This window comes from Schistocerca gregaria, chromosome 3 (assembly GCF_023897955.1).
Source record: "Schistocerca gregaria isolate iqSchGreg1 chromosome 3, iqSchGreg1.2, whole genome shotgun sequence".
Classification (NCBI taxonomy): domain Eukaryota; kingdom Metazoa; phylum Arthropoda; class Insecta; order Orthoptera; family Acrididae; genus Schistocerca; species Schistocerca gregaria.
Window position 1 is genome coordinate 619,663,479 of NC_064922.1, and position 26,862 is coordinate 619,690,340.

General features: G+C 42.0%; 2 protein-coding genes across 7 annotated transcripts in view; both read left to right on the top strand.

Annotated features, from left to right (window-relative positions):
* Window positions 1-26,862, top strand: part of LOC126355534 (translation initiation factor IF-2-like) — a 179,067-nt gene that overhangs the window by 93,825 nt on the left and 58,380 nt on the right. The gene's annotated exons all lie outside the window — the stretch shown is intronic.
* The window catches only part of LOC126355206 (rho-related BTB domain-containing protein 1), a 1,271,465-nt gene that overhangs the window by 21,972 nt on the left and 1,222,631 nt on the right, over window positions 1-26,862 (top strand). Inside the window, exon 1 of one of the 6 annotated variants that reach the window (XM_050005443.1) lies at window positions 497-612. The exons of 4 other annotated variants lie outside the window; for them this stretch is intronic. The gene's annotated coding sequence lies outside the window, so the exon portion shown is untranslated. Of the gene's footprint in view, window positions 1-496; window positions 613-26,862 lie in introns of those variants that run through there. One more of the 6 variants, XM_050005448.1, reaches the window with a different exon arrangement.

Below are 26,862 nucleotides of genomic sequence, written 5' to 3' on the forward strand. Positions count from 1 at the left end.
GAGCACCTCGATTGGGTTTACACTCCAGCTAGCCACGGCGCTGGAATCGGCATCCCTTACAAAACTTCTTGGTCTTCCTGTGTGTCTCACGATCGTCGACACCGTATAAAAGTGGTTATTCTTGTTTATGACAGGTGGTCACAATGTGATTGGACAGTGGATTTTCCCAATTGTACAGAGCCAAGAGGGCACCTTGTACAAACAAAGAGCGGACGAAGTAGGGGATGAAAAAGCATGCACGGAAAAAGAAGAAACGGTCCCTTCGCTCCCTGTGCTCGACGACCTTCGACAAGTCGCTCGAGAGCACTCCAGTGCGGTCGCAGGAGGCCGGTTCGATTCCCGGCATGTGACGTGCAGGTCCCTAGAGAGAGGCTGACAGCCGTTCCCGCGCGAGCCACCTGGCCGCGCTCACTTGTTTGGGCCGCGGCGCGCGGGATCGATCCCCGGGCGCCTAGTGCGCATGCGCGGGCTTCTCTGCCGGTGGCCTGCCGCCTCCATTGAGCAGCCGGGCAGTTTGCCGGCTGTCAGGCTCGGCGCTACACGGTTGGATCTGTTACGGCGCGCCGAGTGTTGCTATGACGACCAGCCGCATGGACCTGCTACTCGCCACAGGTAAACGCGCTGCAGCGGTGCGTCGCCTGGCCATCCGTGCAGCGCGCCGCAGCGTGGGTCCAGTCGGCGCTGTTTATCATCCATTTACTCTGGAGGCGTCGCGTCGGCGCATACTTTTCGCACTACCGTGGTTCAACCACCTGTGCCGTATCTCGATAACGTGTTATTGTTTCCTTGCGCGGGGTAACATTTCCAGATATTCGCTACATTTATTTTTATCGGCCTACAATAATGTAGATACGCGAATTTGATATTGCAGAATCTCATAATTTGGGGAAAAAATTTTTCCTTCTAAGTCAATTTCTCCTGTTCCAGTGTGCGATTGTACTTGATAATGCACGGTTGTCGCTCTGCTTAAACACTATCAGCTCTTTACTTCGGCCATAACTTACAGCACTCCATACGTAACAAAACATCTGGGACAATTTTCCCCTCGCCAGTTTTTTTTTTTTTTATTCTGCGCTGTTGTTTAATCAAGTTGTGAATGGTTACCTATACAGACACGTGGAGGGATTTGCCCTTCTCGGTGACGTGGCTTCTGTTTTTCTTGCAATTTGCTGTTGTCGAGAATAGAGTAATAAAAGTGGTCACGAAAAACCAGTTTTTTGCTGCTGCGTCGCTGTGGTCCGACATAACTTTTCTTTTCGTTGCAAAGTTTTCGCTTGCTTTCATTTGATGCTATTCGTAATGATTAACGGAGTCTCCGAAGCATGCTGGCAGGATTAACTTATTTTCTCCTTGATCCCACTGTAATGCAGTTCATTATTTTAACTTGCTTGTTACAGGAATTACACTTTTATTACTTCCTAAGATAGATATTCAGCACATGGAAGACAAATATATCTTAATGGCGTAGTTTTACTTTCTCTTCACTGGGCATTGCTTGGCGGCGTGTACTTTTCTGGCAGTGTTAATAACTGTAACTTTATTATCTCGATGCGGTCACGTGTTGTTTTCTTCTTGCATGCCTGTTCGCTGTATTCCTACCCGTTACCTGTTCGACCATTTCGTGTTATTACACATTCACTACTTTGATAACAACTACGATTTATTACCATGTCTTTAGTCTACAACGTATTTTGTTTCCGCAGTGGACATCGTTTTGAGAGATGTCATGTAGTGGAAAGAGGAACACAACTAATAAATGACAAATGAGTTTCAGCTTGTAGTGATGAAATTGCCTGTCATCCATAATATTATCACGTAATTCCATTTTATTTGCATCAGGAGATAATTGAAAATGTCATTACTTTTCGTCCGTGAGCGACTATTGCATCAAATGAGTACTATTTCCGGACCGATGGGCCATTTGTGTGGCAGAAATGGCTGTTTAAGTGCTGCAGCATAATTGTCGAACTGGCGTTAATGTAACATGTTTTCCTATGAGGTAATTTTCCGGATGAAGAAAAGTGAGGTGGACTGAAAAGATAGACGAAGCGGAAGACACTGTAAAACGGCAGCTAATCCAAACTTTATTCATCACTTCAGGAACCGAGCATAATCTTTAAAAAAAAAAGAAAAAAAAAAAAAAAAAAAAGTTTCACGAGTTTGTCACGGAAATTGCTTCGGTAACAGAAGAGTCTTGTTCTCAACTCTCAGTCAAATTCGGGCGCATGCTTGCTATGAGACTTCATTTGCTTAAATGCTAGTTCTAATTTAGAGATTGCATGCGCTCGGTGAGTGGGATAGCGATGTTGTGTCGCACTCCAGGTAAGCTAATAGTGACCTCAAAATCTGTATGGTTTCCTGCCTCAGAGATGTAGATGAGAAGTCAGAGGTGTAGCTGTATCACTTAAGTGATAGTGATGTGTTTATGTTCATGCAATAGCTGTGGAACCAGGGGTCAATGAAACTCAGTGCCAGCACAAAGCATTTTTTACAGTCTTCCGTTTTTTTCCATTGTCTGGAAGCTTTAATGGACCGGGAGTTTCATGTGAAGGTATATTTCCACTTATGCTAGGGATGGAAGTTGTTGTGAATTATTGAATTACTTGCTTTTTGTTTTTCATTGATTTGATTGTTTAATCAAAAAATACTATTTTTTTATTTACGTTTACTGCATTTTGTGGCATATAATTACTTTGGTTGCCAGACTAGTACATTTTATGTAATATGTACTTGATAGCAAACTTTATAGCTAAAATAGACAAATGAGGAAACAGAAAATGGGAGATACTCGATGATAGGGAGCTGGTGTATTGCCATAGCTGCAGGGTAATATTGCTTCGGAATTTTAACGAGTCGTAGCCTCTACCACATTTTCCGTGATACCAAAGACCGGGTCCTGCTTCTCAAAATCCTAGAAATTGGATTTCCCTTATGAACTTGACTGCGTAGTGGTATTACATTATCGTGCATGCTCCTAACGAACTATCCCTTACGTAGGCCTTATAATGGAGCTTCAAAAGACGGATTTATTCATAAGTTGGGGAAGGGAGATAATTTAGGGGGGTTAGTCAGTCTAGAACAACAAAAAGGGAACCGCCAAGCATGATGTTTCTGCCTGATGAACAAATCAGCATTAAAATTATCCTATGTTCTGATTGTGTAGGACGCCGCTCATAAATCTGGAACCGAACTTCAGATATTGGCGCACGATTTGTTTCAGACCGTGCACCATCACCTCTTCCTGTGTCTGATATCCAACCATATAAGGGTGATGAAATTTTTTTAATTTTATTTTTTATTATTCTTTTTCACCGGTAGGATTATAACCAGTTGCCTAAGCGTCGGACGCTACGACAGTTTGTTGGTAGGTTTGTGGAGGTATGCGGCATTATATGTATTCGCACAGGTAATGTCATTGCGTAAATAACGGGCCGCTGATTTGTGTACGCGGTGGTGGCGCCCGACGGTGACGTAGATGGGTTCCACTGTATTTACATCACGCGAATTAAGTCGCCGAGACATCAACAAAAGTTCACTATAATGCTCCTCTAACCACCGTAGCACGGTTCGCGCTCCGAGACCCAGAGAAATATACTGCTGGAAGATGACATCACTGCCTGAGAAGACATCAAGCATGAAGGGATACAGGTGATACGCAGCTGGCAATGTGTCTTCGATTATTATCACAGGTACCGTGCAAACACAGGAGAATGTCTCCCACAGCATAATTCTGCTCCCATCAGCCTGCGTCCGTTGCGCGCTGCACATTTTGAGCCGCCGTCCACGTCGATGACGGCGTTTGTGGAGACGACCGTCGACCTATGGCAGCAAAAATGTTATTCACCCGAAGAGTCAACACGTTTCTATTGATCGCCGATTGAATCCCAATGATCTCGTGCCCACTGCAATCGTAACTGACGATGTCAGTGAACACGTAAGGGTGATCTGCTGCGAAGCTCTATGTTCAACGGTGCACGATTAACGTTGTGCTCCGAAACACTTGGGCACGCACCGTCGTTGCGCTCTTTCGGCAGAGATGCCACACATCGCCATGTATCCTATTTTACTGAATAGACAAGCCTCCCAGCCCCACTTTCTGAGAACAGTCGTGGTCATCCATCCATTTAGTGCCTAGTGGTAGTTTCACTATACTACCTCTATCCGCAGATGCTCACAAGCGTAGCACGTGAACATTCGATCAGCTTCGCCGTTTACGAGACTCTCGTTCACAGGCTCTGCGTAATAATGTCTGGCCTTTGTCAAAGTCGCTTATCTCAATGGATTTCCCCTTTTGCAGCCCTTATCTTCGCTAAAGTGATCCTCCGTCATGTCTGCTCCGCTTAAACACTTTAGTTACAGCGTCACGTGCACCCAGCGTCACCACACGGCATTTAACTTCGCGGTGGGCAGTGGTCATAATGTTTTGTCTTACAAATGTATTTTAAAGACACTAACCGACTGTTCATCCGTAAGAATTATTGTGAAGCTGAAACTAATTAATGAATTAATAACGGCCCAAGGTAAACATGTTTTACGAACAACTTAAACCTTGAAATACTTGCAAACAAACCTACACCCTATTGGTTCCACTGTACTAATACAAATCCTCCAAAGATAGACATCTAACTGATTAAGACTTACTTATATTGGCGAAGCATCTTACCATTGGGAATATTGTCGGGTGGTGCGTCTTTAAATCCACAGCGAGAACAACACTAAAAGAGAAATTAAATGTTTCTTTACTCTAAATTTTGTCAGGTGAACAACACATGACATTTTTATTTTCTGTTTTATTCAGTCTTCGGTAGTTAAAACAAGAGTGAATATCAGAAAAGGTGGGTGTACAGACTCTCGGGAAACTGTGTTCGTTATTTGATGTCGTATCCAAACTGATGGCAGGGTGATACATCGCCTCTCAATTGAAATACTGAAAATGATGTCGGCTTGATGTAGCACCATGCACTCGAGCGGCTTCGAACAGAAGTATAACTGACAACATTCCATTACACAGTACACACACACAAAAGTGCTAAGGAACTTAGCAAAACATGCCTCTTGCCTCAAATCAGCTCATAAAGAGTTGATATTACTTAATTGTATTTATTATAGATCCTCTTGCGTATACGCAACATAGATAAATTTAAAAATATACTTAATTGCAGACCAATTTGATCTATGTAATGTAAGACAAAAAAATAATAGTATATATATTACTAAATTTGAATTCTAAGTGTATGGACGACATCTGAATAGCAAATTAACCGCAGTTCTCGTTTATGTAGAAGTTATGTGCAAAGAGTAAAAAATGTCCTCTTATCAATAACTTTACAAAAATCTTTACATATCATAAGATGAAAAACATAACATCTCCTTAAGGCTGAGACTCATAGGAAGAATCTTACGGAAATGTAATTCATCCACGAAAGACGTGGCTTAGAAAACAATTGTCCTACCGTCTCTTGAGTATTGCAAATCAGCTGAAGACCTTTACCAGCTTGGATTAATAGAGGAGATAGACGAGATTCAACGAACAGCGGCTCGTTTCCTCACGGGATTGTTTAGTCAGCGCAAGTGCATTATGGAGGTGCTCAACAGGTTCTAGTGGCAGAGGTGCAAGAAAGGCGTTTTGCATCACGAAGAGGTTTACTATTGAAATTTCGAGAGAGTACTTTCCAGTAAGAGTTACGCAACATATAGCTTCCTCTTTTGTGTGTCTCGCGAAATGACCACAACGAGAAAATCCAAGAAATTAAAGTTAATACGGAGGTTTACCAATACCGATTGTTCCCACTAACCATTTGCGAATGCAGCAAGGAAGGAAGTATCAGAAAATGATACCAGAAATACCTCCGCCACACACCGCAAAGTGGCTTGCGGAATGTGGCCATATGTAGACATATGTTAACCAGAGGCTGTAAATGGTTGTAACAACTCTGGTACAGTTTGTGAACAGTTAAGTTGTTAAACTGAAATGCTGTGCTTTCGGAAAAGTACACAACGAAGATGCACAGGAGTGCGGTTATGCGATTTAGTTCCAAAATATTTCTCATTAATCTACCAAAAGCGTTCTGCATTATTCCAAACATTTCGACACCGTTGGCGGGCCAGGAGCGATAAACAAGCTAACCAATGAAACTGCCACTTGATGGCGGAGCAAAGCCTCTGGAATGAGCCATAATTAAAAACGTAAAATTGACTAGTCACATTGTGTTTTTATTTATACTTTAAATAGAGTGTCATGGAAATGGCCTACCAAACATGTGTACGTGTGAAACATGCGTCTGCGTTTCATTTGAACGAATCTGAATAGTCTTCCGGAGACGAGAAAGTTATTATACGGAGAATATTTTGTGTCAAATGAGGAACTTTTAAGGCCCCTTGGCGGAATGTTTTTTCCGAGCAGTGTGGGGCAGAGGTTAAGACGTGGGTATCTTTTGGCGAGAATGACGCATCACATCTCTGTCTAGCTATCCACATTTAGTTTTTCCGTAATTTTAAGTCTCTTACATCCAAATGCCAGGACGGTTCATTTGATAAGGACATGTTCCGTTTACGATAGGTACGCTGGTATACCTTTACAACAAATGCCTGAACTTCTTGGCGATTATGCTAGAAAATAATCAATACCTGTACAGAAATGCTTTCTGATACGAGTGTAAAACTCCGCGGCCCTATCGTGGGCTGAAATAAATTGCGTATCTATAGCAATGATTTTTTCGTCGGATATCTGCTAAACTACAACAAAAAGTAGCACACTAAAAGCCGTTTGAAGGCAGTCGAAGTATCCACGGTATGCACCTTACGCGCTACTAGGGGGATTAATCTTCGATTAATAATAGGAAATATCACTCGTGTTCCATTAAAAAACTATCCAGTGTAGACATTACGCAGTGGAACGCAGTAAAGATGAAAATTCTTTTGTGGCGTTCTGTTGTCTCTGTTACGTCCTTGTATGTGGCTACAAAAAATTGCACCCTGTATTTCGTTCACCATCGTTGCGGTACGTGCTCTGTTTTGCGGTGCAAATAGTTCACGCTAAAACGAGCATCGCCGCACTGCGCCATATGTCCGCATGTAGCAATGTTCTTTGTACAAGCTGTCACAATGTTATGTTAACACTAGAGTTGCGCTGTACCAAAACTACGATTCGGTTGTTTTGGTACGTAAATGACGTAGTAAATCTTAAGATAACCCGGAGAATAAGTAGCACTGACAGGGAGAGAAACTTAATGTGTGCGAAAGAAACCGGGAGCGATGACTTCTCTTCGTTTTTTGTTTGTTTCTCACATAATTAGACCCGCACATCGTTCAGTTTTAGTCCACTGTGTATTTTATACCCTTACGAAATATAAATTGCATTTTGTAAGTAATAAACATTAGTTGAGCGCCTAACTTTTGCGGTTTTATGTAACCAAAGCGACTACTTTTGGTGTAAATACATTTTACTTGCACAAACATAAAAAATCTATGCAATTATTGTTATTCTGTAACCAATAGTACGTTCATCATCAAGATCAAAGGTAAGAGTTTGCTGTTAATAGTGGTAAGTCCGGTGTTTAAGAATAACGTAAACATGTTTTTTAGAAGCTCGACGAAGTACTGAAGCGATATTAGGATTTTTCGTTTTACTTTTTTTTAGGAAATTGGTTTTACCTGCGTTGTATAATAAATCGGCATTGTTTTTTTTCTGCTACAACATCCCTCTGTTTTACGTTACAAGTAACAAATTTCGAATAAAATCTGCTGTAAACATTGAAAATTTCATTTTTGCTATGAATACTGTTTATTGTTATGCAACAGACAGGAGGAAAACTATGTAGGACAAAAATGTTCCTTAGATTACGCTGCCCTTTTTAGGCAGTTCGCCGCTTCCCGTTCTGGGGGAATCTAATAAGACACTGTGGCATACACAAACAAAGCGATCGAAATGAGGTTCCCTCCGATAGGTATGCAACACACTTAACGTACAAGTGACGCGGTTTCGATCTTATCTGACCAGGGCTACTAGGAGAACTAACGCAGTCTACGCTTCCTTGCGACAGTCTAGAGTAGCCTACAGTAGTTTTAAAATTCTAGTTATTAACATAGCTATGGCTCCGTCTTTGACAGTAATGATATACAGTGAGTAACCTTTCACAGTAGGGCGTTCTAGCCGTAAACTATTCATTCAAATATCTGTATTTCATCTACTTACAGTTGCGTTGGAAATGTTTGCAAACAGGTTCACGGAGAATCTGGCATATGGGTGCGGAATTTGAAAAACAAGAATAACGGATAGTATTATATTTCCCAGTCATGTGCCGGAAGTAAAATGAACAACTGATCCTTAGTTTTTTTTCCTATTTATGGACTGCCTGAGATATTTCACACAGAGAGACATAGCCGTGTTGAACAAAACTGCGGATCATTTATCAAGGTAAAAACACAGCATCCAACTCTTAGTGTATTTAATCAAAGCAAGCCAAATAATTACTGCTGTTTGCCCGTAGCCTTTCATTACTATGATATTCACTAAGAGAGTAAGTCTAATTAAGAGAGCGTGCTGAAAAGTAATGCCTCAGAATTTTTTATGCGTAAACTCTTAAGGGTTTTAAATAAAGCTAACGTTAATAGTATTCTACATCTTTATTCTCCATATTTACATTTTTGCAGTCCTCTGCCGATATGGGGCTCCAAAATGTAGCGTGTAACATAACTATTGCGGTGTGTAAGAAACAGCGTGTTATAATTGAATTTAGAATTCGAAGAGTTCGCCCACACACGTAGCATCCTCTCCTTTAGCATGAAAATGCCATAGCACACACGACCGCTACGACATCTGCTACAATTCGACGCCTTGGGTTCACTGTCATCGATAGTCCAACTTACTGCCATGACTAGACCCCATCTGCTTTTCATCTCTTTCCAAAAATTAAAGTAAACCTCCGAGGGCTTCGCTTTGATACCGATGAAGCGGTGCAAGCAGAGGTGAGGTTGTGGATCAATCAACAGAGTCGAATGCTCTACAGTAACGGTATCGACAAACTAGTTTCTCGTTTGGAGAAACATGTTTGTCACCATGGTGACTAAGTTGAGAAATAAATATGCAGTCAAGAAAAAATAATGATGTAGAACGTTCATTTCGTTTCTTTTATTTAAAAAATCTTTAAGAGTTTTCACATAAAAATTCGGAGACAATGCTTTACAGCACGTCCTCTCAGACAGAAACTAATATGGTGACGTATTTTAGAACAACACATTCTTACCGATGATGATGTTCCACACTTCGAGAAGCGTAGGGGACGATGCGGGAGGCCCGCACCGCCTACTAGGCAAAGTCCAAGCGGAGATGGTTTTCCATTGCCTTCCTCCGACCGTAATGAGGATCAATGGTGATAATGAAGACGACACAACAACACCCAGTCATCTCGAGGCAGGGAAAATCCCTGACCCTGCCGGGTATTGAAGCAGGGACCCCGTGCGCGGGAAGCGAGAACGATACCGCATGAGCTTACCGCTAGAGGATGCATTTTCCGAACTTTGGTGTTAATAATGAATAAACAAGCAAAAATAAAATTTAATATAAACTAAATTTTGGGAGATGTAATTATTGATGGGCAGATTATAAATGATAGTAATATTTGTAGTTATTCATTTATCCGAGACACAGCTACTGAATGTCAATACCATTTGCTGTATGAATTTGCATAACGCCTAATTATCGCTTTCAAGTTGTTTGACCTAAAATTTCCACTCTTTCTAAGTGCAACCTGTCACACAGATTTCTTTCTACAACTTGCAGATTAATAGGTACCTCCAAAAGACATCAGGCAATTCAGAAGCGGACATCCAGATTTGTTACCGGTAGATTCGAACAACACGGAAGTATTACGGAGACGCTTCGTGAACTTATGTGGGAATCTCTGGAAGGAATAAGATGTTCTCTTCGCGGAACACTGTTTAGAAAATTTAGAGAACCGATATTTGAAGATTACTACAGAGCTTTCCTACTGCCGTCCTCAGACACTTCACGTAAGGGACACGAAGGTAAGAGAAATCAGGGCTCGTACAGAGGCATTTAGTCAGTCGATTTCTATCCCTCTGTTTGCGAATGGAACGTGAAACGAAATGATTAACAGTGCTACAAGGTACCTTCCGCCACGCACCACACGGTAGCTTGCGGAGTATGGATGTAGATGTAAGTGTAAAGTATCTACCATATCTCCCCAATTAACGGATCTAACATTCCATGATCCGACCTTGCGGGCTTTCACAAAAATAAATGATGTGGTGTGGTGGCCCTCAACTACGTACCCTCTGACTCAAAGTTGAAATATTCTAAGTTTTTGATAGTTACGTTGTCTAGGGGCTGGGATACGTAGCTGTCGCATTACAAGCCAAATACTTCTGAGTCTACAGTATACAATATGAATACAAACATGAATCGATTGGTCGGAGGTTCTTATCATTCGGAAATTGCGAATTTTGAATGTTATATAGGAATTTATAAATGAAAGATTGCAATTAAATAAATTCTGCAGGTACTATTTTACTGACTTTTAATGATGGGTATGATAGCTGAAGTACCTTTAAGAATTCCCTTTATTACTGTGAAACACTTACTGGTGTCGATGGTCCAACAATGAAATAAAATATAAGTTGAATAACAGGGAAACAATAGATTCCTACTTCACATAATTGGTTATGGACAACAACACAGCTTGTGAGATATTCACTTCTGAACGCATACTACGTCAGTACTACGAAATATTTCTATCTTCCGTGACCACGCGCGAACTGCTCCACTGTCCAAGTCTTTCCCGCGATCGTACGTCCACTGCGCCATACCGTCCAGCACCTCGTGTCCTGTGCCATACCATCCAGCACTGCCCAGTTCAGAACTCCCCTCTGAACTGCCCCCCCCCCCCCCTGTCCTCTCTCCTGAACTCGCTTCTATCCAGTCTCCCCGTTTACGAACGCTATGATTGTCTAGAGCGTTCCCACCATGTCTCCAAGCCAACGCACACTCACAAACATTTTGAAACACATTCAAAATACTGGATTTACATTTAAATAACTTGAAATTAAATAAATATTCCTACGGCTGGACCATAAACACGCTCTAACAAACATTATTAAATACGTAAACAAATCAAATAAACGTATATAAAAGGAATAGCAACAACAGGTAGGCCAGTAGCGTAATGTCTCTGTGCTTTCCAAAACCCAGTAAATAATTGACCAATTTCATCATGAATAGTATATATCGGATATAAACAAAGACATATATGAATAAATATATTTATAAGCATGCTGCTAGCGTTTTCTCGGGTAACTGTGGAGTACTTACGGCCTGATGCAATCGATAGTAATCGGCCACTTTGATCTCAAACAACTCATTTACTATTCAAGTTAGATGCCTGTAATTTATACCAATCTAGGTTTAACCTAATATCTTTCTAAATGCATGTCGATCGACGAAATCGGATGAACCGTGTAGATTTTGGAAATTCGTTGCTTGGTGTTACTTGTATAATTTACAGTCAGATATTAAACTTTAAACTAATAAAGATATTGAAAATCTGATTACACCATCAGAATCGTCATGTATGTAGATGTTTCTTTTTGAGGTATCATGATGCATCTCGCTACTATTATTTTCTATACGAACTGTGAAACGTCTGCCATTAAGGTTTCATAAAGTCCGCCATCTTTTGCACTGCCGGCATGTCTCCTTCGTTGACACAGCGTCACCATGGAACTCCCAGCCACGCTGTCGGCTGAACCCCGGCTAACGTTCGGCACCAAGTGGCCCCCGACGAGCCGCAGCCCACCGAGAGGCCCAAGCGCGGCCACGCAAACTCCGAACTTAGAATATTTTCAGGGCGCCACAACTCGCCCATTATCTCACAACCTGTAGAACGCCAGGTTTGTTTTTCCTGATGACGATATCCTCCTGAGTGGTGTGAGCGAACGTGTGGGTACTATTCTGCCATTCTGCGCAACGGATTAATCTGTACCCAGTGGCTCCTGCAAGATGCAATTTCCACCTCCACACTACTACAGAAGTCAGACAGATGCTCCTAACGTTCTAAAGAGAAAAACCTGAAAAACTTTCAGCAATAAATATCTTCTGAAGTCGTCCGCTGTAAGGAAATGACAAAATTCACAAAATTTCTTACGTAACTAGTGGGATACTTGGGTACTGGAGTAGTGCTAGTTAGTGTAAGAAAAACATGGAACTAACGAAAATTATTATTTATTTTGCAAAAATTCTGAGAAATCACAATGGCACTCTTGGTTATGAACTGAACAAGTTATTTCTGGGTTCTTTTCGGAGTGTGAAATTACCTCTTAAGGATAGAATTCGCTAACGAAATTTCTATTCAAAATTTAAGATTGTTATTGACTTGGCAGAATGGCTGAGAGCTGCGCCTACTCGACTTGAATAATTATCCATTTGAATGTTGCTAGGTACGGTCGAGGCTGTCACGTGTGAAATGCAGTGAAGTGTACTGTTGTGGAGGAAATATGGGGCTTGCAAGAGCTGTAGCGCACAATACCGTAAGCTGCGATGACTGTTGTCTGCGCCGCTCGCTGCTGACAAATAAGATAACTCTCGTTCTATCTGGATTGACCTTCGCCAATCAAACTCTCCCTACGCCTTGATGAAGTCAAGGACTACTATTCGCCCCTAGTCTAACTATTGCGTGGTACACGGTCAGATAACCAGTCCACCGCGATGCCACTCAAAAATTCGCTCCAGGCGTTTAAATATAACTCTGTTCACACCGAACAATAAGTGTGGCGACCAACACAGTGAACAACGCTTAATCGCAAGGACTCAATATAGAGTTAAAACCAATTCTCTCTCGATAGAGGTGCTCTCCCAGTGAAGTACTGAGGAGAGACTTGTTTCTCGCCCTTTGAGTACACGTACGAGAGCACACGCTCTCGTTACGTGTTCTCGCTCCAAGAGCGACAACAGAAGGGCCCCTTCCCGCGCCAGATGTGAAGGGGTATATCTTTCTGTATCTTCATTTACTCCTTCAGATCAAGGCATCAAGAATATCGTCTGCCAATCAACATTGCTCTTCTAAAACGGGAAAATGACGTTTCGTTTAAGGCGACAATGCCGGAAATCGGTAGCATCGGCGTTTGGCGTTTGCTGTCTCCCTGTGAAAACCTCAAACTGCGTGCTATGTTTGTAAAGAATGTGTAGGCTGGGCGCTCCCACACAGTGCAGTGGAATTTGCTTTTAAGCCGAACACCGGGTCGTTCTCCCTTTCACTCGGGCAAATGCTGTGTGCTCTACAGGCGCTCGCCCCGGCTGACGTAGATAGGTTGACTCGTCCTCTGAAAGGACTGGCTCCCCGGCATGCGGTTTGCCTCTCCCGAACTAAAAGCCCCTGCGACCGTCGTGCCTTGAATGTGTGTGTGTGTGTGTGTGTGTGTGTGTGTGTGTGTGTGTGTGTGTGTGTACACCAGCTTCGAGTATTTCAATCTCTGTGTGCACTTGCGATTTTCTAGTTATTTGCATATCGTTCACATGAATTCATACAACATTGACTTTATCTTATCGAGTTTGGGTTCGAATGAAGCGCCTTGATGTGCGAAATATGATTGTGAGGGCGGAATATGTAAGCAATGAAGGTCAGGAGGCCACAACGTCTTACAGTAGCCCTCACCCAAAGATCCTATTGGATTATTTTACCTCCTGAATATTTTACGCAAGAGGATGCCTCCTTATCTAACTATACAACATAGTTACATGGCCTCAGAAAAAGTTACGACTGTGTTTTCCCCTTGTTTTCATCCGTTTGTAGTACCAGCACAGCAGAGTTGTTCTGGTTGACGGTAATGGCAAGACTGTTGCCCCACAACTGGTGAGAAGGCTGCTGTACCTATTCAGGAGCCACATGTTTACCTGGCCTCTCAACACATACCCCTCCTCTGTGGTTGCATCTACGATATGGCTGTATGTATCGTTGCTGCACGCAAGCCACTCTACGTCGGCAAGGTCTATGGTTCATGAGGCAACATGCCTAAGGATACTGGTCTAAAACGTGAGTACACTAAATCGCTGCTGAGCATGTGAGTCTGCGTTCCTGTGACAATCATCAGGAGACAAAGTGCACACTCGTAAATGAAGAGAATCCGATGCTCTAGATCCAGGTTATTTTCCATATGTTCTCTTGGCCTCGTTCTTCGCGCACCACAGTGCTGAGGAAATGTGTAGTATTATTCACAATGCACATGTGGAGACCAAGCCGATTGTATGGAGATCACTGCGTAAGGTCTGAATCGACACAGCTCTCCCAGATGCCTCCAAAGACACTGCATGCACTGCTGTTTAATTCTCCTCTGAGTACGCACGAGCCACGGTTTGTACGTAGCGATTATTAGGTTGTGTTGACGCTGGGCAGCCACTGTGAAGTAGATCTGCTATGTTTTGTGTCTTGCGACAGCGACTGAATGTTGCATTGACGCAATGTAATGTACACCAGTTCGTTGAACGGTATGCGCAAGCTGCAATGTGTCGTTCACTAATACTCAAGACACAGGGCATTCCCTGAACTGGACTAACTATGCTGATTTACTTTTATTTCTATTACACAGGTTACCTTGCATATCGATGTGCTATGGTCAGAAGAGTATTGAACTATACATTTCCGGTCATAAAACGCAATTCAGGTAAGCCAAAGAGGGTGGCAAGAAACGTTTTTAAGCACTTAATATTGACTTTGATTTCCGGTGAGTTTAGCAAGAAACATTGTCAGCATATGAAGAATTAGACTCGCATTAATTTGTGAGCATTTTAAAGTTATTATTCTGAAGAATGACTTATTACCAGTAACAGCAGAACTCAAATAACTATGTTATGGCTGATAATTCACAAATTGTCTGTACTTTTAACAATCCTTTCTAAATGTACCAGAGAAAATAGGATTAAATCGTTAAGTTAAAGAAGCAAGATGACATATTAAAAATATCATTCCACAAAAGCAAGCAATTAGAAGTAGCCCCAACAGATACACATGACAGGGGCAAGTCATAAGTAATATGTTCTTCACTAATTACAGCAGTCCACACACGCTGGGTTAACTTATTGATTTCGTGACCGTGAAAATCACGTGGTTTTGAAGCAAAGAACCGTTGAACCACTTTCGGAGCGCATTTTCATCCGGAAAGGAAGTTCCTTGAAGGCAGTCCGATAGAGAGCGGAAAAGGTGAAAATCTGAGGGCGCAAGATCAGGTGAATAACGTGGATTGGAACGACTTTGACAGTCTAGTAGAACGAGGACAGATGTTATCGTGGAGTAGCCAACTCACTCAGTCTTCCTGGTCGTTGTTCTTGGGTTAAGTCTGCAAGAAGTCCCAGTTTCGTGGATGCGATCAGGTTTTTCTGTGGAAAGTTGCTACTTTGTTTGGGCTCAGCCATGCCTTTCTCTTCCTTGTGTTGGCACAAAGACGGCATTTCCCGTGACCAGTAACGATGATGGACAGGAATGGTCGGTGCTTATCGCGGAGCAATTGACGACGAGCAATCACACACGCACAGATGGCCATCTGGAATTTGTCATTTTAGTTTAGAGCATGCAGCTCCCATACACCAGATTTTTGAAACTTCCCCACTGCAAGAAAATGTCGTACGATGGTAAAATGTTCACAGTTCCGTTTGCCAGTTATCGAGAATACAGACGTGGGTCATTGTGAATTAATTCATTTGAACATCCTCTTCAAACCCCCGAAGGTTTCCTGAAGGTGGAGAATCACTAATGCCAAAAACGACTCAACCTCCTGACACATTACGCATATTTGATTTCTCCTGGACAGTTTCTTCTATTCCATAGACGAATTTTTATTTAGAAACTGGTAGGCTGAAAAAAACCTGGTAAGTTAGTATTTGCATTAGTAGGACCAAAGGTAGCGTGTTCATTAATGTTAACACTAAATATTTGCTCATGTCCTATAAGCTGACTCTTTCCACATAATTGCGATCGAAGAATCGTTCAAATGATCTAGCAACAGGTAACCAACCAACCAACCAACCAACCAACCAACCGTGTCGGCGCCAAAACTGCGAGTATTCTGAATGGTGTTTGGCATCTGAACAGATAAAGTGAGGTCATGAAGAACCGCCTTCCTTACAGAAAGTGAGAATGTAATAGGGCTTAACAGGATTCGGAAACTATTAATGATAATAGATTATTGATAACCGAACCAAAATTAATAGGGGATTTTTTTGACAAAGGTCGTGTGGCAAATTCTTCACTCCGCTAGAGAACTGAAGGAACGGGATGTGTCAACCAAACTTTCCAGCATATAGATTTATTTGCCTCAGGGAATATACACAAACAAACGTATCAATTTAGAATACAGTATGTATAGAGTTGTTCACTTTATCTTTTTGAGTACTGTTTTATTTCTAATTTTGAAAGAGCATCCAAATAATTTTTTCCTTCAATGAAAATGCAACATTTGCGGCGAATCACGAAAACAAAGCTAACATTAAAAGGAGAGATTATGAATACGCCAAAGTACTAGGCATGTCACTATAAAATTTTCACAATAACTTTTTCAGTACTGAAACATTGTTCATAAAATGTGCTTTTGTATTTACGTTCTTATTTAAGTACAGTGCAGGGTTATTATTGTCCGGATACTCCAACGCCTGAATAACTTGTTGCTTTCAGGTATTTGGTCTCTTTTTCGAGGGGGGGGGGGGGGGGGGGGGGGAAGGGAACACCTTTACAGTAGATAACCAGCTCCTCAAGCAACCTTTGCGAGTAGTCACGAAGACAAAGTTAACAATAAAAATGAAGATTAAGAGGACATAAAGCACTAAATATGTCACTGCGACATTAATAAGCACCAAAGGAATTGGTCAATGCTCGCTGATATAACGGTGTGCACGAAAGAAGGTGTGTGATGAAGCAATGTGCTAGCCAGGAAGAATGCACCACGTGAGACACAAGCCAGTGGCCTCATTCTGCCGCGTGTGTCCGTAGCGCGCGCTTCGGGGTACACGTAGAACATTTAGCGTAGTTTTTCGTATTAGTTTGGGTATGGCAGAGGTTTAGGCACAGTAGTGTTCGTTATGAGGGGCATAACACGAAAACAAGTATTAAGTTAACAAGCGAAAGCGATAATTTTCCGAGCGTATAAATGTCTTCCAAAGGGTGTCAGTTGCAGACGTAGTTACTAGATGTAGCAATTACTCCACAGTTGCCCGCTGTCGGGATGGGCAGCGACTGTAGCGTGTGGCATGGGACAGAGACAGAGCGCACTGGCGACAGGACAAAATATTTTCCAATACTCTCCTCGCAGAATACATGACGCACCTGCATTCTTACCCGAATATCAGTTTAGCAGACGACGCCATTGTAAGCGCAGACTTCGGATCTCTACACTCGGCAAGTCAATTGATAATAGCTGAAGAATGGAAATCTCAAACTTTCTGAATGCTATTTTTTAAGAAAAAGACTTTTCAGTGCAATTGTGTTCTCGGTACTTTTTTCCAAGTGTCAAACCACTGAGAGAAACATTCCTTACTAGATGAGGCATGGTCTTTGTGCCAAAGAGTGCTTTCCTCTGTAATTCCAAGTGCCACGAGTCAAATTCTTTGTTCCGCCAGATTTGCACACTACTGTTGAGTCATATAAAGCTGTGGACCCATTCCACGTAATTCCGATGCTTTTCTGATAAACACTGTTGTCAATGAAGGTGTGTAACATCTCCAAATGCAGCATGATTGAAGAGTCTTACAAACATTTGTCTCAAATAAGTATTAAAAGTTCTTACTCTGAAGCAGAAGAACGGAAAAATATCCGTGTACTCAAAAATAGAAAGACCGTGGCTGAAGGATGATAAGTCTTACTTCCTCTGAAAGACCAGCCACATTTATCGGTTGCACAATACACAGACCTGTTGATGTTACCGTTTCTTCCTCATCAGCACAGGAGTTCTCTCGGAAACTACGCAACATCTGATTCCAAGAATGGAGTTGTGTAAAAGACAGAAGTCAATTGTGAAATATTTTTCTTTAAATCTATTGTGTCATTCTCTTCTGAAACAGTTACAGGATACGATAAACAGTTTCTGATGACTACAGTTCAACTACTTCAAACATTACTGCTATGTTTTTGTACTTTTATCATTATAAATATGTGACAGTATTAATGGCTCTTGAAACAAAACCTTTATTATTGGCACTTAGAATTAATCAGTTGCCTGGCACAGCATACACAGATGTTTCTTAATAAATTATTTATTTTCAAATTTATTTCGTTACTTTTTGAAGTGATGATTTTGTGTGTGTGTGTGTGTGTGTATGTGTGTGTGTGTGTGTGTGTGTGTGTAGCATAATTCAGCCGTACCACAATACTTTCTCAGTTTTTTCGATACAAATGAGTTATGTACAAGAAGAGATACATTGTTGTAGGAAGTAGCTCATGCGATACTGTCTTAAAGGCTAGATTTGCGCACTAACAAAACTAGTATTCAGTGGTTTTGCTACAGTACATAAATGAAGAAGTAAATGATAGGGGTATCTGTAGAATTGGTAGCGAAAGAAACATAAATGAATGTATGTGTGAGAGAAACTGGGAACGGACGACGTTTTCACGTAATTAGAACCGCACATCGTTCATTGTTATTCCATCATGTATTTTATATCCTTACAAAAAGTAAATTGTATTTTGTAAGTCATAAAAATTAACGGTTTGCGTAACTTCTGTGCTTTTCTGTAATCAAGGCAGTTACTTTTGATACAAGTTCAGTTTACATATGCAGACATAAAAAATTCTTTGTAATTGTTAATCTGTAATCAATAGAAAGTTCATCATGAAGAAAGGCAAGAGTTTCGACTTATTGTTGATACGTGTGAAAGTTGTTTTTGAAAAACAGAAACATATTGTATAAAAGGTCGACAAAGTATTGATGCGATATTTGATATGCTTTTATTTTGCATTCCTTTTAATTTTTCATTTGAGGAAATTGCATTTTCCCCCAATATATGACAGATTATTTTTTGTCTACTTTTACTACAAAATTCCACTGTTTAACGTTAAAAATTAACAATTTTCAAATAAAAGCGAATTAAGACTGACAGTTTCAATTTTTCTATAATTACTTTTTATTTTTAAGTAACAGTTAGGAGAAGAGCTATGCATAAAAATATGTTCCGTAGGTTGTGCGGCCCTTTATACATCCTCATTCAGTGTTTAGACGGTTTGTCGCTTCTGGTTTCTACGGAAATCTTGTAAGACACTGATCGCCTACGCAAACAAAGCAATGGGAACAAGGTGATGCCCGATAGGTATGCAACACATCTAACATAGAGGTAATGCCATTACGAACTTAGCTGACCAAGGCTACTAGGAAAGCTGTGTTAGTCTATAGTAGGGTACGGTAGTTTTACAGCTCTATTGAAGCCTCTTTTACACGAGCGACCTTCTTGTCTCAGTCAGAAACTCGTGAGAATTGAGTGTATTGCACCTCTGGCACTTTATTCTTGTACTGGGTCTCGCTTGTCAGAAGAGGTCTTTTTTTTAAACGTCAGCGGCAAAACTGCATATTTTATGAGAACTGTCTGGTGGACCTGAACAGTGAAAGTGAGGCAATGAGAGTCCATGCCTTTCACGAAAACATTGAGATGTGGTTACAGAAAGTAGAAACAAGCTATTATAACAAATGGTTCAAATGACTCTGAGCACTATGAGACTTAGCTTCTGAGGTCATCAGTCCCCTAGAACTTAGAACTACTTAAATCTAACATAAGGACATCACACACATCCATGAGCAAGGCAGGATTCGAAACTGCGACCGTAGCGGTCGCGCGGTTCCAGACTGAAGCGCCTAGCTATTATAAGAGTTTTTTAACGACCTCCATATTTCTTACAGGATGTTTTGACGAAGATCATATGGTAGGTTCTCCACACCCCGAGAACTGAAAAGAAAAATGCCTTTGAAACATTTCAGAACTCTATATTTATTTGCCCAAGAAAGTATATTCCTTTTACTTGATCGTTTGGATGTTGCTAATAATATCGAACATTATTTTTCTCATTATAGAAATCTGACTTTTACACTTTTGAAACAATTTTAAATTTAAAAGGTTTATCGATTTATTTTGTGATTTATGCATAGTGCTTAATTCCTTTTCACAAGTTCTGTAAAACAAATATCATTTTGCTTTCACGTATTTTTCTGCAAGACCCGCATGCATTTGTAACGAAAGCAAAGAGACCATCGAAATTAAGATTAAAAATGTGCGAAAGTACTAAACCAGGAGTGAGCTCGATATAAACAGGACAGCCTCTAATGTCGGCAGGTAACGCCATAGTGACCTGTTTCTGCCCACGCCCAGTCTGCAGCGCAGTAAGGACTTTAGAACTCCACACTCAGCACAGTCTGTTAGTCACTGATGTCACAGACACAGTCGCGATGTGATCAGCGGCTGACTTACACGCTGGCGTATGACGCGCACCCACCAGCGAGTAGTCGATTTTGGCTGGAAGGACGCCCGCCCAGGTAGAACGGGCGAGACGCGCCAGTGGCGAGCAATTGTCTGCGGCGGCCGCCAAGCACCTGCGCTCTCGAGCAGCGTCGGCGCGCCGAGCTGAGCAAGTGCGATTAGCGGCGCACAGACCACAAAGGCGGCCGCTAATGGTGCCACGTAGGATGACGACGAGGCACATAAATCTCTAGCGACGCCGCCAACCGTTTGCCACCATCGTATTGTCATCCCCCCCCCCCCCACCCCCCACCCCCCGTCATTCTACACTAATACACCAGGCCATCCGAAGAGAAGACAAATTGACGGTTTTGGCCAGTGGTGGCCTGATGGCATGTGCTAAGGTGCTACAGCACAATGTAAATAATGCACAAAATTCTCTCACTTTTCTTCAAGCGAGAATCGCACTAAAATTAAGCCCGTCTCACACGGAGCAAGATTCGCTGTTAAGTTTCCTTGCTGGCTCGCGCGGCGGCTACCTTGCGGGCTCCGTCATCTGCTAGCGGGCTACCTTGCTGGGAACCTTGTAAGATTTCCAGGATAGGTCCGGCGCTATTTCTCTTTTAAGGTTCCTTGCGTGCTACCTGCGTTGGCCAATCTTGAGACGTTTCGTTCGTGACGTCAGACGCGGAAAGTTTGGACGGGAAGCCTTTGTTGAGAGTCGCTTTTCTGCTGTTGCGAGGTGCGGTAGGAAGTTCTTATAATTATTGAATAATGGCACCGCAGTGGTCCAAGGAAGCGATTGAAGCATTGATATGTACTTATAGGGAAGAACAGTGTCTGCACGTCGTGAAAAACGCGAACTATTATAATAAACACTTGCATGCAGAAGCAGTCGAAAAGGTTGCAAGTGCTTTGTGTCTTCTAGCCTATGAAATAAAGTCGTATATAACAGTCATTGGTATATTTACAAAGTCAAACAGTAATGAAATGGTGATACATTTCAAACAAAAGTAGGTGTTATGCGAACTAACCTCAACTCTTTATGAACCATGGAGAGCACACCTTTTCCAGTGATTCTCCTCTTAATCCAGTTTTTCGCCCATTCTTTCTTTCTTCTCTCATTAGCATGCATTTCTGCATAATTTAGCACCAAAACAGCTAATAACCCCTGTTTGCTCTGAACATCTGTACCTGAAGCAGCCATCTTCGTTCGATACAACATGCAGCCGATCACAACACAACTAGCTGCCGATCTTGCACCGTAGGAGGGCTTCGGCATGGAAGATAGCCGGCTCCTTTCCCTGCAAGCCGGCAGGCACGCACGCCATCTCGCAAACTTGGGGCGAACCTTGCGCCGTGTGAGACGGGCTTTACGCCATTCCTCTTCGAATGCGAGCTGGAAACCACGCTAAAATTACATTTGTGGAGCTCTCTCTGCGATAAAGGAAGCCAGTGTCGAATGCTTAAACGACGGTCAGCAACGCTACGAGCAACTCTGAGAAAGGAGGCAGATGTCAGTTTCCAACTACTCATGCTCTGATGCGACGTCATCCTTTCTTGCATTAAGTGTGCTACGTAGCTCACGGCAACTGGTCAGTGTTTTTCTTTGAAACTGCATGTAACGTATTGTGCAGTCATAGAGTATCAGTAACATTTTGACGCGTCACTATAATAATGCCGCTGTGGCCCAGTATTCAAGCAGACTTGCAATTCTTCGGTTCCGTTCCCGTTGTTACTCGTAATTCTTGTTTTTCATTTTATTCCTCACAATGTTAAACTATTGACTATAAAATTTATATATAATAAAACAAACAAGGCACTGTACCATCTGGTGAGCAAGATGTATGAGACAGGCGAAATACCCTCAGACTTCAAGAAGAATATAATAATTCCAATTCCAAAGAAGGCAGGTGCTGACAGATGAGAAAATTATCGAACTATCGGTTTAATAAGTCACAGCTGCAAAACACTAACGCGAATTCTTCACAGACGAATGGAAAAACTGGTAGAAGTCGACCTCGGAGACGATCAGTTTGGATTCCGTAAAAATATTAGAATACGTGAGGCAATACTGACATTACGCCTTATCTTAGAAGAAAGATTAAGGAAAGGCAAACCTACTTTTCTAACATTTGTAGAGTTAGAGAAAGCTTTTGACAATGTTGACTGGCACACTCCCTTTCAAATTCTGAAGGTGGGAGGGGTAAAATACAGGGAGCGAAAGGCTATTTACAATTTGTATAGAAAGCAGTTGGCAGTCATAAGAGTCGAGGGACATGAAAGGGAAGCAGTGATTGGAAAGGGAGTGAGACAGGGTTGTAGCCTCTACCCGATGTTATTCAATCTGTATATTGAGCAAGCAGTAATGGAAACAAGAGGAAAAATTCGGAGTAGATATTAAAATTCATGGAGAAGAAATAAAAACTTTGAGGTTCGCCAATGACATTGTAGTTCTGTCAGACGGCAAACAACGACTAGAGCACTTCAGCGGAATGGACAGTCTCTTCAAAAGATGTTGCGACATAAGTATCAACAAAAGTAAAACAAGGATAGTGGAATATAGTCGAATTCAATCAGTTGATGCTGATACTTCAGATTAGAAAAGTGGCAGATGAGTTTTGCTGTTTGGGCAGGTAGCAGACTATGGCGAGAGTGAACAGGATATAAAATGCAGACTGACACTAGCACGAAAAGCGTTTTTAAAAAAGAGAAATGTGTTGATATCCAATATGAATTTAAGTTAAGGAAGTCTTTTCTGAAGTCGTTTGTGTGGAGTTAGTTTTGAACGGAACTGAAACGTGGACCATGAGCAGCTCAACTGAGAAAAGAACTTAAGCTTTTCAAATGTGATAAAATGGTTCAAATGGCTCGGAGCACTATGGGACTTAACATCTGAGGTCATCAGTCCCCTAGAACTTAGAACAACGTTAACCTAACTAACCTAAGGACAACACACAACACCCAGTCATCACGAGGCAGAGAAAATCCCTGACCCCGCCGGGAATGGAACTCGGGAACCCGGGCGCGGGAAGCGAGAACGCTACCGATACCAGAGAAGAATCCTGAGGATTAGATCGGTAGATCAAGTAAGTAATTTGGAAATACTGAATCGAACTGGAGGAGAAAAGAAAGAAGGTTGTGGCACAACTTGACTAAAAGAAGGTTCGCAATTTGCGAACCGAACGAGTCATTCTTCAGATATGCCATATCCAGCTGAAGCCGCTCGTTGAAGAATCCCGTAGGGCGTAGATCTACCAACTAAGTTGTGGATGTTGACTGCTACCTTTCATTGGTCTCAGACATTTTCAGTGGCGTCAGGATCTTGTTATTTAACGGGCGAGTCAATGTGCTACGGACTGCCTATTCGTTCATCAGATAAGGAACATATGATCAGAGAGCGAACCGAAATAATCTCTTCAGGGATTCAGTGATCATATTGGCACTGAAATGGAGGTTGGCAAAGAGAAGAGCAAAATACTGAATCAGTATTCCGAAAATGTTTCACTCCGGAACATCAAATACGGTTCCTCCTATCAATCTTCACAAGAACGCTGAAACGACTGATACTGAGGGAAGTGATTGTGGAATAGGAAATCAACTAAAATCGACCAAAATTGGAAAGGCATCTTTACCTGCTGAGATACCTGTAAAATTCTACAGAGGTTGTGCTTCCCTTCTTGCAGTAGTGTATCGTAGGTCTGTGTAACAACGAAGGGTTCTAATCCATCGGAAAAAAGCCGGAAGTCATTCCTGTTTTGGAGGGGGGTCACAGGACAGGTGTTCATAATTAGAGGCCTATTTCGCGGACGGCTCTGTTACAAAATTATGTCTGTTACAAAATTGCGGCACACGTTCTGTGCTCAAGCATCATGATGTTTCTGGAGAGGGAAAAATCTCTTATGGAAAAACCAGGAAGAATTCCGTGAACAAAGATGTTGCGAAACGAAGCTCTGTATGTCCAGGAAATCCAGAGCACCATAAACGAAGAAGTGTTTCTTGTCTTACCTAAGGCGTCCTACACAGTTTCACGCTGTCATTTAGTGAATAAATTATGAGCTCGTCACGTATCAGATCAGATTTGCTGCTTGATTCAGGACTTTCTGGAAATTGAACTCAATATTTTGTTGTATACGGCACCAAATCGACAGACGGAGTAACGCAAAGGAGTGTTATAAAGTCATTACTGTTTACAAAACATGGAAATGGTGTAGTGAATAACCTCAAAATCCCAATAAGGCTGTTTGCAGACGATGATATCTGTAAGAAGGTTGCAACTCGTGAAGACTTTACCGAAAAGCCGGAAGACCTGCAAAAGATGGAATTAACAGTTGACGATGACGCTAAATAAATGTGACATATTGCGCGTAAATTGGCGAATGTCCATTACTGTTCGATTACGACGTTGCTGGAAAAGCACCGGAAACAATAACAACCGTAAAATACCGAGGAATAACCGTCGAGGCGTTCAAGTGGAATGATTATCTATTAATATTGTATTACTAATAATAATTCTATAAAACCGTCGTGTCTCTGTTCGAGCACACTAATCTCTAAAACTACCAAACGACTTTTCATAGAGTTTTCACATGTAACTTGAGCGTAGCTTGGAGCAACATATAGGTGTTATTTCACCGAAATCCGATCAGAGATAAAAGCAGTCTTAATCTTAAGTTTTGTCCATACCAACATTATATAACTGAAAATAACTGTATTAAAACAGCTGAATCGATATGGATAAAGTTTGGTCTGGACATTTAAGCTTGAGGAAGAACATGGGCTACTTTAGAAGAAGAAGAAAAATCTACTTTTAAGAGCTTAAAGCAGGGAATAAAACGTTTTTTTACATCAGTTGTAAGTAGGCTGTTTAGGTTTTTTATATTGGTAACGCCACGTAGCGCTCTGTATGAAAATCACTGGCTGTGCTGTGTGCAGTCAGTGGCTGGTTGGCATTGTTGTAATACTCGCCATTGTAGTGTTGGGCAGCTGGATGTGAACAGCGCGTAGCGTTGCGCAGTTGGAGGTGAGTCGCCAGCAGTGGTGGATGTGGGTAGAGAAATGGCGGAGTTTTGAAATTTGTAAGACTGGATGTCATGAACTGCTATATATATTATGACTTTTGATGATTTTAAGGTAAATACATTGTTTGTTCTCTATTAAAATCTTTCATTTGCCAACTATCCCTATCAGTAGTTAGTGCCTTCGTAGTTGGAATCTTTTATTTAGCTGGCAGTATGGCGCTCGCTGTATTGCAGTAGTTCGAGTAACCAAGATTTTTGTGAGGTAAGCGATTTGTGAAACGTATAGGTTAATGTTAGTCAGAGCCATTTTTTGTAGGGATTTTTGAAAGTCAGATTGCGTTGTGCTAAAAATATTGTGTGTCAGTTTAAGCACAGTCTTCTATAATTTTTCTAAGGGAACGTTTCACAGTGAACGTAACCCACATTAAAAATTATTTCTTTAGTTTTATTTTAGAGACATAGTATAATGTATAGCTACTTCAATAGCACATTGGATGGACACGTGCTCCTGTCCTCGACCCTCTGTACCCACAGCCCGGCAGCGACGCTGGGCCGGCCGCCGCATCGTGCAGTGCGACAGCTTCAGAGGGGGTGGGCGGAGCGCCCATCTCGAGCTACACTGATCGGCCAGAACATTATGACCCCCTACTTAACTATCGATATAAGCCCCTTCTGGCGATAGCAGCACCACCTGGCGAGGAATGGCTGATACACACACGCCTGGTGCATGTAGTATGGTAAAACAGGGCAGGCGCCGAACAGTGGCGGAACTAACAACAGACTTTAATATTGGGCAGAGTACAGTGCGTCAAATGCTCCTAACGATAGCAGCCGACGACCCATGCATGTGCCAATGCTAACAATACGACATCGGCAACTACGACTTTACTGGCTACGTGACCATAGGCACTGGACGTTGGCTCAGTGACAGACCGTTGCATGGTCTGATGAATCCCGATACCTTCTTCATCAGGTCGATGGGAGGGAGCAAATCCATCGTCTTACAGAGGAACAGACACCTGTACTGCGGGATGGAGAAAAGTTGGAGGCGGGTCCAATATGCTCTGGGAAACATTCACGTCGGCATCCATGGGAACATTGGAGCTTTTGCAGGACACCATAACGGCCAAGGAGCATCGTATACTGTTTGCAGAGCGCGTACATCGCTTCGTGACAATCATGTTTCCTGGAGGCAGTGGCGCTTTCAGTAACATAATGCACAATGTCAGAAGGCCAGGGCTGTGATGGACTGGTTCGAGGAACACAGTGGCGAGTTCCAATTGACGTGCTGACAACCAGCTCGCCTGATCTACACCCCATCGAGCACATCTGGGATCTGACTGAACGAGGTGTCAGAGCTCATTGTCACCCTTTCAGGAATTTTAGGGAATTGGGTGACTTGTG